Source organism: Phyllobates terribilis, unplaced genomic scaffold (assembly GCF_046119375.1).
Source record: "Phyllobates terribilis strain yellow unplaced genomic scaffold, ASM4611937v1 Scaffold_11__3_contigs__length_659146591, whole genome shotgun sequence".
In the NCBI taxonomy this organism is placed as follows: Eukaryota; Metazoa; Chordata; class Amphibia; order Anura; family Dendrobatidae; genus Phyllobates; species Phyllobates terribilis.
The window spans coordinates 408,743,696-408,763,229 of record NW_027362771.1 but is presented as its reverse complement, the minus strand read 5'-3'; the positions used below and the strand labels follow the sequence as shown (position 1 = coordinate 408,763,229).

Genomic DNA, 19,534 nt, shown 5'->3' with positions numbered 1-19,534 from the left:
ACTTGCACTCCTCAGTGTCTGGCTGTGACGGCATAAAGATGAGCCGAGGTCATGTCCAATGAACTCAGCTCACCTCATGGACGTCACTGACAGCGTGGGAAAATTCTCACGCTGAAGCGCTGAGTGCAGGAGAATTTTCCCACGCTGTCAGTGACGTGCATGAGGTGCGCCGAGTTCATTGGACATGACCTCGGCTCATCTTTATGCCGTCACAGCCAGACACTGAGGAGCGCAAGCAAGCCTGCGCTTCTCAGTGTCTGCGGGATGACAGGCTGGATGGCAGCGTTCTGCTGCGGTCCAGCCTGTCATCTCGATGTAGCAGAGCTGAAGCTGTCGTGGGAACCATGGAAAGGTAAGGATGAGGTTGCTTTATTATTTTTCTTTTATTGCAGGAGATCGTTGGCTTCAGCTGGAATGGGCGTGATAGTAAGTATGGTTTAATTTAGAACAATAAAGAATTGTGTGTTTATTTCAATTAAAGGACTTTATTCTGGGTGTTTGTGTTTTTCTTTAACTTTGACTATGGGGTTAGTAATGGGGGTGTCTTATAGACGCCTCTCCATTACTAACCTGGGCTTGATGTCAGCTGGCATTATAAGCTGACATCAACCCCAGCCCTATTACCCCACTGCTACCGCTACAGGGCAGTGGGAAGAGCGAGGCTAAGTGCCAGAATTGGATGCGCCATTTCTGGGGCGGCTGACGGCTGGTGTTTCTAGCCTGGGTGGGGGCCAATATTCATGGCACCCTTCCTGGGCTATTAAAATCAGCCCCCAGCTGTCTGCCTAGCCTTTGCTAGCTATTAAATTAGGGGGGACCCCACGTTATTTTTTTGGGGGGGTTCCCCCATTTTAATAGCTAGTAAAGGCTAGGTATTCAGCTGGGGGCTGATATTAGTAGCCTGGGAAGCTCCGTGGGTATTACCCCCTTCCCAGGCTTCAAACATTTGCCCCAGCTGTCTGCTTAACCTCCGCTAGAGCCTAAAATTAAGGGGAACCCCACGCCAATTTTTTTTTAAATAAATCCTTTATTTTAACACTAAATGACAAGTACAGTAATCAACACTGTCACTGTACTTCATATATATGTGACTGACATGTTTCTATCTATCTAATCTATGTGTGATTCTCTATTCTTTCTATTCTAAATTGTCGGGTACCGCTGCTGAATTGCCGGCCGGCTTTCTTAAAGAGACGGTACACGAAAACACTAATATTTTTTTAAATAAATCCTTTACACTAAATGACAAGTACAGTAAGCAACACTGTCACTGTACTTCTTATATATGTGACTGACATGTTTCTATCTATCTAATCTATGTGTGATGCTCTATTCTTTCTGTTGTAAATTGTCGGGTACCGGTGAATGCCGCTGATGAATTGCCGGCTTTTCAGGTCATTCTACATTATTCTTAGTTGTTTTACTTCATGTAGAATTAACCTACAAGGAAAGAAAGGGTTTATTTTCATTCCGATATTTGTGTCCCATTGACTTGCATTGGTTTCCGGTATCGGAATCGGCGATATCCGATACTTTTTGGGTATCGGCCCGATCCAATCCGATACGATATTTCCTGATATTGGAAGGTATCGCTCAACACTAGTCACAGCCATTCATTGTAGAGGTAGACGCTTCCGAGGTAGGGGTGGGAGCAGTATTGTCACAAGGTTCGTCCCCTGGTAAGTGGCATCCGTGCGCCTTTTTCTCTAAAAAATTGTCGTCCGCTGAGAGGAATTACGATGTCGGCAATAGGGAACTCTTGGCCATTAAGTTAGCTTTTGAGGAGTGGCGCCATTTTTTAGAGGGGGCAGTCCATCCGGTCACCGTCATCACCGATCACAAGAACCTGCTATATCTGGAGTCCGCGAAACGTCTGAATCCCAGACAAGCTAGGTGGTCATTGTTTTTTACCAGGTTTAATTTTGTCGTTACATATCGTCCTGGGTCAAAAAATGTAAAGGCGGATGCCTTATCTCGTAGTTTCCCTGGGGCCGGGAATACGGACGACCCGATTCCTATCCTTCAGGAGGGGGTGGTGGTTTCGGCAGTATGCTCTGAGCTTGAGGAGGAGGTATTGGAAGCTCAGGGGGACGCCCCTGTTGGACCTCCGGGGAGACTGTTTGTTCCAGATCAGTTGCGACAAAAGGTTATCGAGGCACACCATAACTCAGTTTTTGCAGGACACCCGGGGAGTAAAGCAACTGTGGATCTCCTCTCGCGTCGGTTTTGGTGGCCTAACTTACATAAGGAGGTGGTAACTTTTGTCGCGTCCTGTGGGGTTTGTGCGCGCTCTAATACCTCACATACCCGTCCGTCTGGGGCCCTCTTACCTTTGAAGATCCCGGAGCGTCCTTGGACTCATCTGTCTATGGACTTTATTACGGACCTCCCTCCGTCTTCGGGTAAAACGGTCATACTCGTTGTAGTGGACAGGTTTTGTACAGGATCAGTTCTATAATTAATCTGGTGGCATTCCGTCTTGACCTCCCCCCTACGTTTAAAATTCACAACGTGTTCCACAGATCATTGCTTAAGAGGTATGTGGCGCCGGTGGTACCATCACCTTTACCTCCCCCTCCAGTGGTGGTCAATGGTAACTTGGAGTTCCAGGTATCGAGGGTCATCGATTCACGCTTTAATCGCCGGTCCCTTCAGTACCTGGTTCATTGGAAGGGGTATGGTCCTGAGGAGAGGATGTGGGTTCCTGCGTCGGATATTAACGCAGACCGATTAGTTCGGGCCTTCCACACGACTCACCCGGATAAACCTGGCCCTGAGGGTCCGGAGGCTCCTCGTAGAAGGGGGGGTACTGTCACGGGTGTGCCGCCACGAAGATCGTCACGATTACACAGCCTGACTTCTCGCAGCTGAGTTTTTGGTGCTTTGTGTTGTTCGGCAGTGAGGGAGTTAAATCTCTCTCTCTGTGCTAGACGAGGTCCAGCCTCGCCCAGCTGCAATCAATGCTGCTGTAGTGGGACTCCTTCAAATGCCTGCCGGTCTGTTAGAGAAGTGTCGGTGAAAGCATTACATGCAGACTAACAGAGCGGATCGTGGTATTTGGAGTTTCAGAGCTAAGTGTATTTGGAGTGTTTTTTCCCTTCCTCGCTTTATCATTTATCTCCTTTCCCGTTGGTGTTCCCTCTGTTGTAGTTGTGTAGTTGTTGTATGCAAGGTGGTTTTGGTTTTACCCTTGTACTGTCTCGTTCGTCTAAGTACTGAGTGTGGGCATATTATTACCTGTCCCCTTTTGTTGTGATCAGGGGTCCTTCTCAGGACTAGATTACTTAGGTGCAGGGATCCTCAGGAGGTAGGGGTTATGCTGGTGGCCTGGACCTCTGTACCTTTAACAGTACCTCCAGGTAGAGGGATTAGTCAGGGCCCCAGCTTAGGGTCAGCTTAGGCCCCCTACCTCCAGTACACAGAGACAGCGTGACATTACCGGAATCGGTTGTTTGCAGTTATTTTGGCTAAAGCTTGTGCAACCAAGTATTAGGCTGAGGGTGCCAATACTTTTGCCTGGCCCATTTTTGGAGTTTTGTGTGAAATGATCAATGATTTGTTTTTTGCTTCATTCTCTTTTGTGTTTTTTTTCCTTGCAAGCAAATTAAATGAAGATAATAAGACCAAAGAATTTGTGATTGCAATCATTTTCAGGAAGAAACTGAGTATTATCTGACAGAATTGCAGGGGTGCCAATACTTTTGGCCACCACTGTATATATCTATGATCACTCTTATAGATGGCCGTATTACAAAGCTGTATCATATGCATCTGCAGCAATGCACTCATAGTTTCTATGTCCCACACTCTACCACCATATATGACTGAATTTTTAGGAGGCGTTCTCAGATTTGTTTTCTTATAGATTTATAGATAATACGCCAGAGAATAATGTGCCGTGCAATATTATGGAGAAATTCTTTGCTTCTACTAACCTAAGTTGGCCATGCAGGGTGGCTCAGTGGTTAGCACTGTTGCTTTGCAGCACTAGGGTCCTGGGTTCAAATCCCACCAAGAACAACATCTGCAAGGAGCCTGTATGTTCTCCCTGTGTTTGTGTGGGTTTCCTCCAGGTTCTCCAGTTTCCTTCCACACTCCAAAAACATACTGATAGGGATACTAGATTGTGATGACAATGTCTTTAAATCACTGTGGAATATGATGCGCTATATAAGCAAAGCATAATGAATAAATAATACATTAATAAAAGACTAAAAAGAGTGACGCTTTGCAGAAACTTTGCTATATTAGAAGGTATTCCTTGCAACAAAGGGTCACAGATTAGTCACAGTAAAAGTCTACATACCCTGAAACATATCGGGCAATACAGGAGAAAAATGTGCATACTTTCATGAATAGATAGTTTAAAGCAGATGTGTCACCAACATTCACAATATGTGCTTACATTATTAAACAGATCTCTTGGACCTGATGAGGTTGGTGTACTTACTTTCAAAAATTTTGTTAAAATGGTAGTATAATCTTTTTTTTTTTTTTTTTTAATTGCTTGAAATTAAAGGGGTCTTTGTAAAAAAAAAAAAAAAAAAAAAAAAAAAAAAAAAGTGGCTAAACACTAACAGGCAGATTGTTGCTGCCTACCTGTCTGTTGTGCCCGGTGTTGTTCTTCACCTCCACAGGGTAGTCCTGCTGGCGATTCAGCTGCCTCTGTTGACATCACATCAATAGAGTGGAGGCTTGTTTTCCACTCTGCTCTATTGATATTGATTGCCGACATCATTCTGATTGACAGCTGGATTCCCACTGAATAACTGGGGGAGCCTGCTGTCAATCAGCTGACAGAGGCAGCTGAATCGCTGGCAGGAGTGGTCTGTGACCGCTCAGTGCCAGAGAAAAATGGTGCCGGGCACAACAGGCAAGTAGGTAGCAACTATCTGCCTGTTAAGTGTTCAGGCACTTTTTTTTTTTTACAAAGTCCCGGATATCCCCTTTAGCATGTGCATTTCATGAGTCGAGCTAGATATCACTTTTATATCAGGAATATACACTCATTCTGCCATGGATTTTCAAAGTATTTACACCAGCCTCATCAGGTCTAAGGGACCTTTTTAGTAATGTATGCAGTTTGTATTCTAAAATCTGATGATATACTTACTTTAAACTGACCATTTTATCTCCCAGGATATCCATTCAATATCAGCCTTGGGAACATAAGAAAAATATTAACCAATAGTTGCCCCACACTGTCAAAAGCATTTTTTGTGCCATATTCTTATATAAAATCAATGATATACAGTATATGTACTCTTGTGCATCTCTACAAATAGATTCGCTTTAAATCAATACTCTACACTCACGTATATTTAATAGAAGAGAGCTGTAGCAAACTGATACTGTCATTTAAAGGGATTGTCCAACCCAATTGTTCTTTCTTTTTAAACTGCTTAAAATGGTCTAATATAGAAAAAAAAGGAGTAATAATGCTCACTATTCATGCCTCTGCTTGTGACCACTGCAGAGAATGACTGGCTAGTGTTGACTAGTTGGTGGACACATAAGGAAGCATGGGCGCTTTAGGGGCAAAGGGTTGGTAAGGTGAATATTAGACCATTATAAGCCATTTATAAGAAGGGGTGAACAACCTCTTTAATACCCAATAATACATTGTTAGTGCATTATAGGTTTACTAGAAGCCATTTGGGCAGTAAATCCTGACATTTCTGATAAAACAGTTATAGCAATATACAAACTTACCTCTGCTACAGGCATACGTGTATACAGCACCCACTGGGGCAGTTGTAGAACATAATTTGTCATGTCTGCGCCATTGCTTTGTTTGTATAGTGAATGTGACTTACTTTTATGCCTATAAAGTTTACAACGGCTACAGTTACTTTTATTGACGAGTCAAGTGACTGGAGACTAAAGTTCACCACAATCCCGGTTCTCATGCAAAACACTTTCACTGTCAGGAAAATGCTCATGGTTTAATAGAGGGAACAGTGGGTAATAAAGGTGGTGAATGGCAGCTTTTCACGTGCTGCGCTCTTTGTATTTCTTTTTAACTTTAAGGTTAATAGTTTGACCCCTATAGTATTGTTGATATCCACTGGGGGTATATTACAAAATATAGTGGTGATGGGAGGAAAAGCTGTACACCATGTTACATAGGTATTACATCGGCATGTTAATGCTCTTAGGAATTCTTAAAGGAACATGAGCCTATTTATTTTACTTACATAGCGCCATTAATTCCACAGTGCTTTACAGACATCATTGGCACTGTTAGATTACCTATCAGTATGTCTTTGGCGTGTGGGACAAAACCAGAGAACACCCACGCAAGCACAGGAGAACATACAAACTCCTTACAGATATTGTCCTTGGTGGGATTTGAACCCTGGACCCCAGCGCTGCAAGACTGCATTGCTAACCACTAAGCCGCCATGCTGCCCTATTTATGATGGTACCTTTTTGTGGAATATTCATCATAACCCATATATGAACTATCTAACTACATGATGTATAAAGCACTGTACTTCAGATATAATATAGGAATTGTAGTAAAAATATTTAAAAACAATATTTACCTATTGGATGAAAGGTCGTTATTAATGTGCTACAATTTCTCAGTCTATTTCTTGTAAACAGAAAAAATACACACATTATTAGTGACGGGCAAAACCATCCCAGAAATGCACACATTATTATTCTTCCGAGATGACTTGTCATAGGAATGATGACGTACAGAAATTTGTTAGCATCAGCCCTCCAGTTCTATAAAGTTGCTCAATAAGTGCAGTACATATATAGACCAGTCATACTTTATATACAGACAAGCCGAGAGTAAATGGACCTGAAAAGTTCATCATGAAAGGGAAGTTCAACTTTTAAGGTGTCCAAACACATTAGACGATGGTCAACCAAATGCTCATTCAGCCAACACCTATCTCTCCTGACCGTCTCAACACAAGAAGCACTTTTTATCAACAAAAGTAAAGCAATTTTGGCCAGATTGCAGGAAAATGTTCCCACTTATGTCATTTTTTTGTTGATATATATTTTGACATAGGAAGTGCTGATATGAGTATTTGTAACTCTCTTGATATTTTCATCATTGGCCTAGTCTATAGGATACAATAATGCAAAACACCCTAAGGCTGTGTGCACACTTTGTGTTTTTGCTGCGTTTTTTTCAGTGCAGATATGTCACAAAGCCTGAAGGGTTTCCTGATGCAAAGTGAATGAGAATCCTGAAGACTCCTGCACACGTTGCTTATTTCTGACTTGCAGATTTAAATCTACAGCATGTCAATGCTTTCAGCGTTTTAGCTGCTGATTCCACCCATGCTAAATGCAAGAAAAAACACAACAAAAACATGCGTTTTTGCTGCTGCATTTTTCCTGCCAAGAGATGTGGAAATTATGCAGAAATTTCTGCACCAAATACTTAACATGTGCACATACCCTAAGACGGGGGAACCCCTCTACCCCTATTACCATCCCCTCTATATTTCCCATAAAAGTTTGTTTCTGTAAATCCAGTATTAAAGGGTTAATCCAGGATTTTTACAGTAACCTATGGTATAATTCATTAATATCAGATTAGTAGTGGAATGACTCCCGGCACTCAAATGGTCAACTAATTGAAGGGGCTGCAGCGCTATGTTCCAGCTCTGTACATGTGGTAGTCACTGTGTTTAGTTCTGAAACTCTTTTCAGCTTGGTGCTATTTGAAAGTAGTCACTAGTGTTGAGCCACCCCCGTAGTGTTCGGGTTCGGTTCGGTTCGTCGAACACCGGGATGTTCGAGGAACTGTTCGTCGAACACCTTAGAACACCGTTAAAACCAATGGCAGGCAAACAAAAACACATAGAAACACATAGAAAACACCTTCAAAGGTGTCCAAAAGCTGACAAACTGCTCAGAAGACGCTTTCTTTAAAAAAGCCGGCCGGCAATTCAGCAGCGGCATACACCGGTACCCGACAATTTAGACAAGAAGGAATAGAGCCTCACACATAGATTAGATAGATAGAAACATGTCAGTCACATATATATGAAGTACAGTGACAGTGTTGCTTACTGTACTTGTCATTTAGTGTAAAGGATTTATTAAAAAATATAATAGTGTTTTCATGCACTGTCTCTTTAAAAAAGCCGGCCGGCAATTCAGCATCTGTACCCGACAATTTATAACAGACAGAATAGAGCTTCACACATAGATTAGATAGATAGAAACATGTCAGTCACATATATATGAAGTACAGTGATAGTGTTGGTTACTGTACTTGTCATTTAGTATTAAAATAAAGGATTTATTATTAAAAAAAATTGGCGTGGGGTTCCCCTTAATTTTAGTCTCTAGCGGAGGTTAAGCAGACAGCTGGGGCAGATGTTTGAAGCCTGGGAAGGGGGTAATACCCACGGAGCTTCCCAGGCTACTAATATCAGCCCCCAGCTGAATGCCTAGCCTTTACTAGCTATTAAAATGGGGGACCCCCCCCAAAAAATGACGTGGGATCCCCCCTAATTTAATAGCTAGCAAAGGCTAGGCAGACAGCTGGGGGCTGATATTAATAGCCCAGGAAGGGAGCCATGAATATTGGCTCCCAGGCTAGAAACACCAGCCGTCAGCCGCCCCAGAAATGGCGCATTCATAGGATGCGCCAATTCTGGCACTTAGCCTCGCTCTTCCACGCTGCCCTGTAGCGGTGGCAGGGGGTAATATGGCTGGGGTTGATGTCAGCTTAAAATGCCAGCTGACATCAAGCCCAGGTTAGTAATGGAGAGGCGTCTATAAGACACCCCCATTACTAACCCCATAGTCAAAGTTAAAAGAAAACACAAACACCCAGAATAAAGTCCTTTAATTGAAATAAAGACACAATCCTTTATTGTTCTAAATTAAACCATACTTACCATCACGCCCATTCCAGCTGAAGCCAATGATCTCCTGCAATAAAAGAAAAATAATAAAGCAACATCATCCTTACCTTTCCATGGTTCCCACGACAGCTTCAGCTCTGCTACATCGAGATGACAGGCTGGACCGCAGCAGAACGCTGCCATCCAGCCTGTCATCCCGCAGACACTGAGAAGCGCAGGCATGCTTGTGCTCTGCAGTGTCTGGCTGTGACGGCATAAAGATGAGACGAGTTCATGTCCAATGAACTCGGCGCACCTCATGCACGTCACTGACAGCGTGGGAAAATTCTCACGCTGAAGCGCTGAGTGCAGGAGAATTCTCCCACGCTGTCAGTGACGTGCATAAGGTGAGCTCATGTCCAATGAACTCAGCTCACCTCCTGCACGTCACTGACAGCGTGGGAGAATTCTCCTGCACTCAGCGCTTCAGTGTGAGAATTCTCCCACGCTGAAGCGCTGAGTGCAGGAGAATTTTCCCACGCTGTCAGTGACGTGCATGAGGTGAGCCGAGTTCATTGGACATTAACTCGGCTCATCTGGATGCCCTCACAGAGAGACACTGTGGAGCGCAAGCAAGCCTGCGCTTCTCAGTGTCTGCGGGATGACAGGCTGGATGGCAGCGTTCTGCTGCGGTCCAGGCTGTCATCTCGATGTAGCAGAGCTGAAGCTGTCATGGGAACCATGGAAAGGTAAGGATGATGTTGCTTTATTATTTTTCTTTTATTTCAGGAGATCGTTGGCTTCAGCTGGAATGGGCGTGACGGTAAGTATGGTTTAATTTAGAACAATAAAGAATTGTGTGTTTATTTCAATTAAAGGACTTTTTTCTGGGTGTTTTTTTTTTTTAAATACTTTACTAGAAATTCATGGTGGTCATGTCTAATATTGGCGTGACCCCATGAATTTTGGGCTTAGGGCCAGCTGATAATGCCAAGCTGGCCCTAACCCCTTTATTACCCAGTGAGCCACCGCATCAGGGCCCTGGATGAGTTGGGTACAGCGCCAGAAGATGGCGCTTCTATGAACGCGCCATTTTCCGGGGTGGCTGCGGACTGCAATTTGCAGCGGGGGTGGCCCAGAAAGCTTGGGCCTCCCTGCGCTGCGGATTCCAGCCCCCAGCTGCATAGTTGTACCTGGCTGGACACAAAAACAGGGCGAAGCCCCACGTCAATTTTTTTTTAATTATTTCATGAATTTCCTGAAATAATTTAAAAAAATTGAAGTGGGGCTTCGCACTATATTTGTGTCCAGCCAGGTACAGCAGGCAGGAATGGGCTGCCCCCAACCACCAGCTGCCTATTTGTACCTGGCCGGACACAACAATATAGGGAAGGCCTTTTTTTCTTAATTATTTCATGAATTTCATGAAATAATTAAAAAAAAAATACGTGGGGCTTCGCCCTATTTTTGTGTCCAGCCAGGTACAACTAGGCAGCTGGGGGCTGGAATCTGCAGCGCAGGGAGGCCCTACTTTCTGGGCCCCCCCCCCGCTGCAAATTGCAGTCCGCAGCCACCCCGGAAAATGGCGCGTTCATAGAAGCGCCATCTTCTGGTGCTGTACCCAACTCATCCAGGGCCCTGGTGCGGTGGCTCACTGGGTAATAATACCAAGCTGGCCCTAACCCCATTATCAGCTGGCCCCAAGCCCAAAATTCATGGGGTCACGCCAGTATTAGACATGACCGCCATGAATTTCTAGTAAAGTATTTAAAAAAAACACAACACCCAGAATAAAGTCCTTTAATTGAAATAAACACACAATTCTTTATTGTTCTAAATTAAACTATACTTACCATCACGCCCATTCCAGCTGAAGCCAACGATCTCCTGCAATAAAAGAAAAATAATAAACCAACCTCATCCTTACCTTTCCATGGTTCCCACAACAGCTTCAGCTCTGCTACATCGAGATGACAGGCTGGACCGCAGCAGAACGCTGCCATCCAGCCTGTCATGCCGCAGACACTGAGAAGAGCAGGCATGCTTGCGCTCCTCAGTGTCTCGCTGTGACGGCATCCAGATGAGCCAAGGACATGTCCAATGAACTCGGCTCACCTCATGCACGTCACTGACAGCGTGGGAAAATTCTCACGCTAAAGTGCTGAGTGCAGGAGAATTCTCCCACGCTGTCAGTGACGTGCATGAGGTGAGCCGAGTTCATTGGACATGACCTCGGCTCATCTGGATGCCGTCACAGCGAGACACTGAGGAGCGCAAGCATGCCTGCGCTTCTCAGTGTCTGCGGGATGACAGGCTGGATGGCGGCGTTCTGCTGCGGTCCAGCCTGTCGTCTCGATGTAGCAGAGCTGAAGCTGTCCTGGGAACTATGGAAAGGTAAGGATGAGGTTGCTTTATTATTTTATTTTTATTACAGGAGATCGTTGGCTTCAGCTGGAATGGGCGTGACGGTAAGTATGGTTTAATTTAGAACAATAAAGAATTGTGTCTTTATTTCAATTAAAGGACTTTATTCTGGGTGCTTGTGTTTTTTTTAACTTTGACTATGGGGTTAGTAATGGGGGTGTCTTATAGACGCCTCTCCATTTCTAACCTGGGCTTGATGTCAGCTGGCATTATAAGCTGACATCAACCCCAGCCCTATTACCCCCTGCCACCGCACCAGGGCAGCGTGGAAGAGCGAGGCTAAGTGCCAGAATTGGCGCATCCTATGAATGCGCCATTTCTGGGGCGGCTGACGGCTGGTGTTTCTAGCCTGGGAGGGGGCCAATTTTCATGGCTCCCTTCCTGGGCTATTAATATCAGCCCCCAGCTGTCTGCCTAGCCTTTGCTAGCTATTAAATTAGGGGGGACCCCACGTCATTTTTTTGGGGGGGGTCCCCCATTTTAATAGCTAGTAAAAGCTATGTATTCAGCTGGGGCTGATATTAGTAGCCTGGGAAGCTCCGTGGGTATTACCCCCTTCCCAGGCTTCAAACATCTGCCCCAGCCGTCTGCTTAACCTCCGCTAGAGCCTAAAATTAAGGGGAACCCCACGCCAATTTTTTTTTAAATAAATCCTTTATTTTAATACTAAATGACAAGTACAGTAACCAACACTATCACTGTACTTCATATATATGTGACTGACATGTTTCTATCTATCTAATCTATGTGTGATTCTCTATTCTTTCTATTCTAAATTGTTGGGTACAGATGCTGAATTGCCGGCCGGCTTTTTTAAAGAGACGGTGCATGAAAACACTATTTTTTTTGATAAATCCTTTACACTAAATGACAAGTACAGTAATCAACACTGTGACTGTACTTCATATATATGTGACTGACATGTTTCTATCTATCTAATCTATGTGTGATTCTCTATTCCTTCTATTCTAAATTGTCGGGTACCGCTGCTGAATTGCCGGCCGGCTTTTTTAAAGAGACGGTGCATGAAAACACTATTTTTTTTGATAAATCCTTTACGCTAAATGACAAGTACAGTAAGCAGCACTTTCACTGTACTTCGTATATATGTGGCTGACATGTTTATATCTATCTAATCTATGTGTGAAGCTCTATTCTTTCGGTTCTAAATTGTCGGGTACCGGTGTATGCCGCTGCTGAATTGCCGGCTTTTCGTGTTTCACTGTTCCCATCGATTTGGGCAATCACTGTAATGCCACAACCACCATGGCTGTGGCATTACAGTGAGTGGCAGACAATCCCTGCATGATTGGTGCTCTAAATAGCACCAGAAATGCAGGACACGCTTTTGGTGCACGAACAGTTTTCGAACATAACCTCGAACAGCCGAATTTTTTGCAAATCGTTCGGGTTCGTCGAACAACTCGAACACCGCCCAAAACAGCTCGAATTTGAGATTGGCGAACAGTTCTAGTCGAACACCGCTCATCTCTAGTAGTCACCAGGATAAATCAGGTTTTTGTCTTGTGTATTTTTGGAAAGATCGTCTTCTCTATGTGTGCATTTTTTCCTGCAGTTATATTTTAATCTTAAAAATAAAGCACTTGCAATTTTAATACACTCTTGGATTGTGGACTGGAAGATGGATCAACTTTTCCCTTTTCCTGCTTTAGGTCAAATAGGCAGGGTAGACAGCAGTGTGACAACCTCTTCTTACCTCATCTCTCCTGCTATTGCCAGTATTAGATCAGATAAACATGGTAGACAGCATTGTATCAGCCTCTTCTTACCTCAGCTCTCCTAGTATCTCTAGTATTAGGTCAGATAGACAGGGTGGACAGCAGTGTGAGAAGCCTCTTCTCACCTCAGCAGCTCTGGTATCTCCAGCATTAGGTCAGATAGACAGGGTGGGCAGCATTGTATCAGCCTCTTCTTACCTCAGCAGTCCTGGTATCTCCAGTATTAGGTCAGATAGACAGGGTGGACAGCAGTGTGAGCAGCCTCTTCTTACCTCAGCACTCCTGGTATCTCCCATCTTAAATCAGAAACAAAGGGTGGACAGCAGTGTGAGTGACCTCTTCTTATGTCAGCAGCTCTGGTATCTCCAGTATTAGGTCAGATACACCGGATGGACAGCAGTGTGAGCAGCCTCTTCTTACCTCAGCACTCCTGGTATCTCTAGTATTAGATCAGAATATCCACTGGTAGCACATCTCCCTATACATGCAGGGAGGGGACATAGCTTCATACTGCACATGCTTACAGGCACATGTCCTATTAATTTTTCATGACAGGTAACAAGATGGCTACTGTTTTAATGTTCCTTCCTCTCTAGAAAAAAAAACATTGATTTGTTAATAAAATGTTTTAAGAATTTAGGCATGATGACATTTTCTTTACCTTTTTCTCTTCCCAGAGAACTCCTTAAAGGATAATTAATCAAAATTAAAAGTCCCAGTAAACCCCTTCTGTGGACCTACTTCATGCAGCTCTTGTAATGCACTGCTCTTTGTACATAAACCACACAAAAGCCATGTTAAAGAAAGTAGGGAGATAATGTTAGCTTCTTGGACCAGTGCGCTTTACTCAATCCGAAAACTTCCCTTGTAAGCCGTCTTTATAATGAAATAGCTCTTAAAAAACAGCTGCTTTATTTACTGTTAAGAATTACAGGCGTTCGAGTAAGTATATAAATACAGTTACTTTGGCCACGGGCTAAGACCTCTTTTAATTGCTTTTCGCTTTGTTTGCTCAGATTGACTGTACTGTGCAGGTTCTGTAATACTTTGCTATATATAGTGTCGCCCTCCATTGTACATAATGAACACGCAGAGCGCCATTTCCAGGATTCTGTAATGTAAAATAACAGCTGGGTTCCTGTGCACCAAGGTATACTTTACCACCAGGAATCCCAGGCATTACATCCGTAATCACTCCAAGTGCCATTTCCATCAGGTTCCCGATCAACAATTGGTACATTACAGCGAGCCATAATGTTTGGCATCCTTAGGCCTTAGACAACATATTATCTGATAGAGGTAGTATGCGCTCGTCTATTATACCCTAATTCAACCATTTTGGCGGTAAATTTCACTTCTTTTGTGAAAGGCAGTACGTGGCGGCTGGGCTGTGTAAGTGGAGGAGTGCAAGCTGATAGCAGGTAAGAACAAATCTGAAATGGAGGAACATAGAAGCAGAGAGTCGCGTGGGGGAGGATTGTCTAGAGGGCGTAAAAGGCACTGAAAGTGAGGAGATGAACATGTATATGCAGAAACTTGCAGACCCTGGGGACACTGGTGGAATATTACCAGCAGTTATGGTTTTTACATAATGTAAAGTGTTTATGCAGCTGCTCTCCAATGACTTCAGAATATACCGACTAAATAAGAGCATTATATTAAAGTATTAATACTAATCTGGACGCCTAAATGTTCGGGAACAGCGCTGGTAACATTCAATATTAACATTGATTGTAACCGTATATATTAGACCCAGTGGCACTGTCAGACGACTGATGTCCCAATGAAAATGTGATCGCAGGGACCAATAAAGGAAACTGCATTGTGTATTCCCAGATTAAAACGACAGTAATGGGACAAAAATTCTTTGTGGTCTATACTGGGTGCCCTGGTTACTCTGACGGCAGGAAGCCAAGCTTACGTTCCTACAATGTTTTCTTTCTTCTAAAACTTGCTGTTCTGTAAGTGATCTTCCAGTTCCCCTTCTTCTCTATACCTATGTGCACCTGTGACATGATCATTGAGGGCGGGCATCAGGGTTGCCAACCGTCCAGAAGTTCCTGAACAGTCCGTAAAAATAGGGAACATTTTTGTGCTGTCAGTAAAAAAAAAATTGGAGGAGTCCGTGATTTTTTTTGAGGCTGAGGAAACTTCTATAGATTATTTAGACTTTATTATTATTACTGTTATTATTTTGACTATTATTATTAACCATTATTATTACTATTATGACAGTTATTATTTTGACTGGTTATTATTATTACTGTTATTATTTTGACTATTATTAGTAACTATTATTATGACAGTTATTATTATTGCTGTTATTTTGATTATTATTAATAACTATTATTATGACAGCTATTTTGACTGTTTATTATTATTACTGTTATTATTTTGACTATTATTATTAGTAACTTATTATGCCAGTTATTATTTTGACTCTTTTATTATTATTATTATTATTATTATTATTATTACTGTTATTATTTTGAATAATTTCATTAGTTTACTGTTCATAGTGAATGCAGCTGATTTCTTCATATCAGGATTATGGGCTGTAGACATGGATCAGTTAGAATCATAATGATTTATTTTGGCTTTCCAATGTGTCCATAAAAAATATTGCCTGTCTATGATTTTTTGATAAGTTGTTTAGAAAAAAGTAAAACTCAAGTTAGCAAAGTGTTGTGCATGTCCTGGAATAGGAACAAAGGCGGGAGAGTAGAACATGCCCATGGACGAAATGGTTCTAATTGTCACCAAAGCTAATTCTCACTGCATTAACTGGCCCGTTCACATTTTCAAATGAACATCCATAAGGACACTCGGTTCCAAATTTTGGCCTGTATAAACATGGCTCTGATTAGCCAAAAAAAGAGTAAAACACTAGGTTTGCTTGGATCATTTATGTACGAGAACAAATAATAATTGTCGGCAGTGCATTTTCCTTTCTAACCAGGACTTGTGTCGGCCCGTGTGAATGGGCTTTAATTGAGAAACTTGTATATAGTCAAGAGGTGCACGAAATGGGAAATCTGCCCATGTTAAAGGACCTCAAGAATTAAAAGAATAAGTTTTAAGATAAAAACACATGACCTGTGGGCAGGAGGTTAGTGCCAATTCTAGCTGGTATTATAGGAAAACTGTAAGGTCCGTGAAACCCCAGAACCTGCCCCCACTACAGTTTAGAACATGAATACAGCTTCTTAATACTGTCTCTGATACCTGAGACAATACTTATAATTATCAAAAAAATAAACTTTTAATGCCGCCCAGCATGTACAAATGTATCTGACTAGTCCAGGGAGTATGGGGGGGACGTTTCATCCCTGACATCAGTCTGGCTTTATGCGCTGTAATCAGGCCCACTGGGCATGATTGATGTCCTCCTTACTAGCTGCTTCTTCTCTTCTGTATCTAGGAAGGAAAGACCTAGTATGCATACTCCAGACTTCAGGCAGAGAAAAGAAGATGATGAGGAGGTCAATCACACCTAGAAGAAGAAGCTTGACTTCTCTCAGTGTTGAAATTCCCCTGCCCCCCGGGTACATTTGCATATGGCCCATCATTAACACTAACCCCCAACACTATTTGCCATTACATAACATTTTTGAATGCCGTAATAATATCTAGCAATACTATGGTCCCTCTTGGTTTATGACATTCCACAGTTTGACTGATCTCAGAGATGTTTCTTGAAGCCTCCCTATACTAATGCAGAATGAGAACCAGGGCCCATCACTGACCATTTGTCATTTATATTGTTGGTTGTCTGTTATGCTGCAGAGGGGCCCTGCAGAGATCATCTTTGTAAAACAAAAGTGTAATTTATTGAGGTGCAATATCATATTTTTCACAGATTTGTATTTTTATACTATAGATTGCACCCAAAAGACATAGAGTTAATCCTAAAGTATAAGAAGCATTTAGCTACACCCATATTGGCAGGCTACCTCAGGACACAGGTTGCTGTATTCTGTTACATTACAGCATATGACAAATGAATCCAAAATACCACAACCGTGACAAACATGCCTCAAAAATTCAAACTGATTCCAACTTTTTGTGACTTGCTCGTCGTGGTAATTTTCAGGTGGCAATGCGACTGCATTACCTTGCATTACGCTGTGATATATCTCATACCCTACCATAATTATATATAAATGTAAAGCAAAATTGCATAATAAATATAGGGTACTTAGTGAACTATTTTTGATCAAAAAAAGTATACAAGCCGTCCCACCAGCGGCAAGGTGACCCTAAATTGGGACGGTACCTATACTGCCTATATTAAAAACCTTACTGTATATCAAAGTTGAAGTAATGCATATAAAAGGGTAGACAAATAGGACCGGGTCCCAACTCCAGACCACCTAGGCCCGTGGTAAGCTACATATATACCAATCAGCTCAACAAAGGGCATGCCACACCCTTAAATTGCACAGAATGCAAACAAGTCAAAAAACCAGACAATGTGAACTGAGGTCTAAGATGGCAGACATACAAGAAACAGAGGCATGTTCACACTAGCAAAAAAGAAGCAAGACAAAAATATATCTCATACCCTACCATAATTATATATAAATGTAAAGCAAAATTGCATAATAAATATAGGGTACTTAGTGAACTATTTTTGATCAAAAAAAGTATACAAGCCGTCCCACCAGCGGCAAGGTGACCCTAAATTGGGACGGTACCTATACTGCCTATATTAAAAACCTTACTGTATATCAAAGTTGAAGTAATGCATATAAAAGGGTAGACAAATAGGACCGGGTCCCAACTCCAGACCACCTAGGCCCGTGGTAAGCTACATATATACCAATCAGCTCAACAAAGGGCATGCCACACCCTTAAATTGCACAGAATGCAAACAAGTCAAAAAACCAGACAATGTGAACTGAGGTCTAAGATGGCAGACATACAAGAAACAGAGGCATGTTCACACTAGCAAAAAAGAAGCAAGACAAAAATATATCTCATACCCTACCATAATTATATATAAATGTAAAGCAAAATTGCATAATAAATATAGGGTACTTAGTGAACTATTTTTGATCAAAAAAAGTATACAAGCCGTCCCACCAGCGGCAAGGTGACCCTAAATTGGGACGGTACCTATACTGCCTATATTAAAAACCTTACTGTATATCAAAGTTGAAGTAATGCATATAAAAGGGTAGACAAATAGGACCGGGTCCCAACTCCAGACCACCTAGGCCCGTGGTAAGCTACATATATACCAATCAGCTCAACAAAGGGCATGCCACACCCTTAAATTACACAGAATGCAAACAAGTCAAAAAACCAGACAATGTGAACTGAGGTCTAAGATGGCAGACATACAAGAAACAGAGGCATGTTCACACTAGCAAAAAAGAAGCAAGACAAAAATATATCTCATACCCTACCATAATTATATATAAATGTAAAGCAAAATTGCATAATAAATATAGGGTACTTAGTGAACTATTTTTGATCAAAAAAAGTATACAAGCCGTCCCACCAGCGGCTTGTATACTTGTATATAAGTACCCTATATTTATTATGCAATTTTGCTTTACATTTATATATAATTATGGTAGGGTATGAGATATATTTTTGTCTTGCTTCTTTTTTGCTAGTGTGAACATGCCTCTGTTTCTTGTATGTCTGCCATCTTAGACCTCAGTTCACATTGTCTGGTTTTTTGACTTGTTTGCATTCTGTGCAATTTAAGGGTGTGGCATGCCCTTTGTTGAGCTGATTGGTATATATGTAGCTTACCACGGGCCTAGGTGGTCTGGAGTTGGGACCCGGTCCTATTTGTCTACCCTTTTATATGCATTACTTCAACTTTGATATACAGTAAGGTTTTTAATATAGGCAGTATAGGTACCGTCCCAATTTAGGGTCACCTTGCCGCTGGTGGGACGGCTTGTATACTTTTTTTGATCAAAAATAGTTCACTAAGTACCCTATATTTATTATGCAATTTTGCTTTACATTTATATATAATTATGGTAGGGTATGAGATATATTTTTGTCTTGCTTCTTTTTTGCTAGTGTGAACATGCCTCTGTTTCTTGTATGTCTGCCATCTTAGACCTCAGTTCACATTGTCTGGTTATTACGCTGTGATGTAGAAGTGGCTTACAGCGATCTTTGGCTATACAACTAGGGTCAAGGCCAAAGTTACTTTGTAGCCCCAAGCTAAATCGTCATGTCCGGAACATACGCACATAATATTTGGTCAGTATTGGGATATAGCTGTTAATCATTGAACTCAGGTTTTTCATTCAGGCCCATTGCCACAGGTGTATAAAATCCAGCACCAAGTAATGCAGTCTGCCCTTAGCAATATTTTCGAAAGAACGGGTCTTTCTAAAGTGTTCACTGAATTTTAGTCTGGTCCTGTAATAGGATGTCACCGGTGTAACAAGTCAGTTCATGAAATTTCTTCCTTCCTAGTTATTCCACGATCAAATGTGAGTGGAATTACAGAAACGTGGAAGCGTTTAGGAACCACATAACTCAACCACAACGTGGAGACCATGTAAAGTTACA

At 42.2% G+C, this 19,534-nt stretch overlaps 1 protein-coding gene across 1 annotated transcript in view; it reads right to left on the bottom strand.

Annotated features, from left to right (window-relative positions):
* The window catches only part of SEMA6D (semaphorin 6D), a 91,882-nt gene extending 86,047 nt beyond the window's left edge, over positions 1–5,835 (bottom strand). Inside the window, exons 1-2 of the mRNA XM_073653051.1 lie at positions 5,713–5,835; positions 5,114–5,159 (exon numbers count right to left, since the gene is read on the bottom strand). The gene's annotated coding sequence lies outside the window, so the exon portion shown is untranslated. The remainder of the gene's footprint in view (positions 1–5,113; positions 5,160–5,712) is intronic.
* Positions 5,836–19,534: the final 13,699 nt, after the last annotated feature.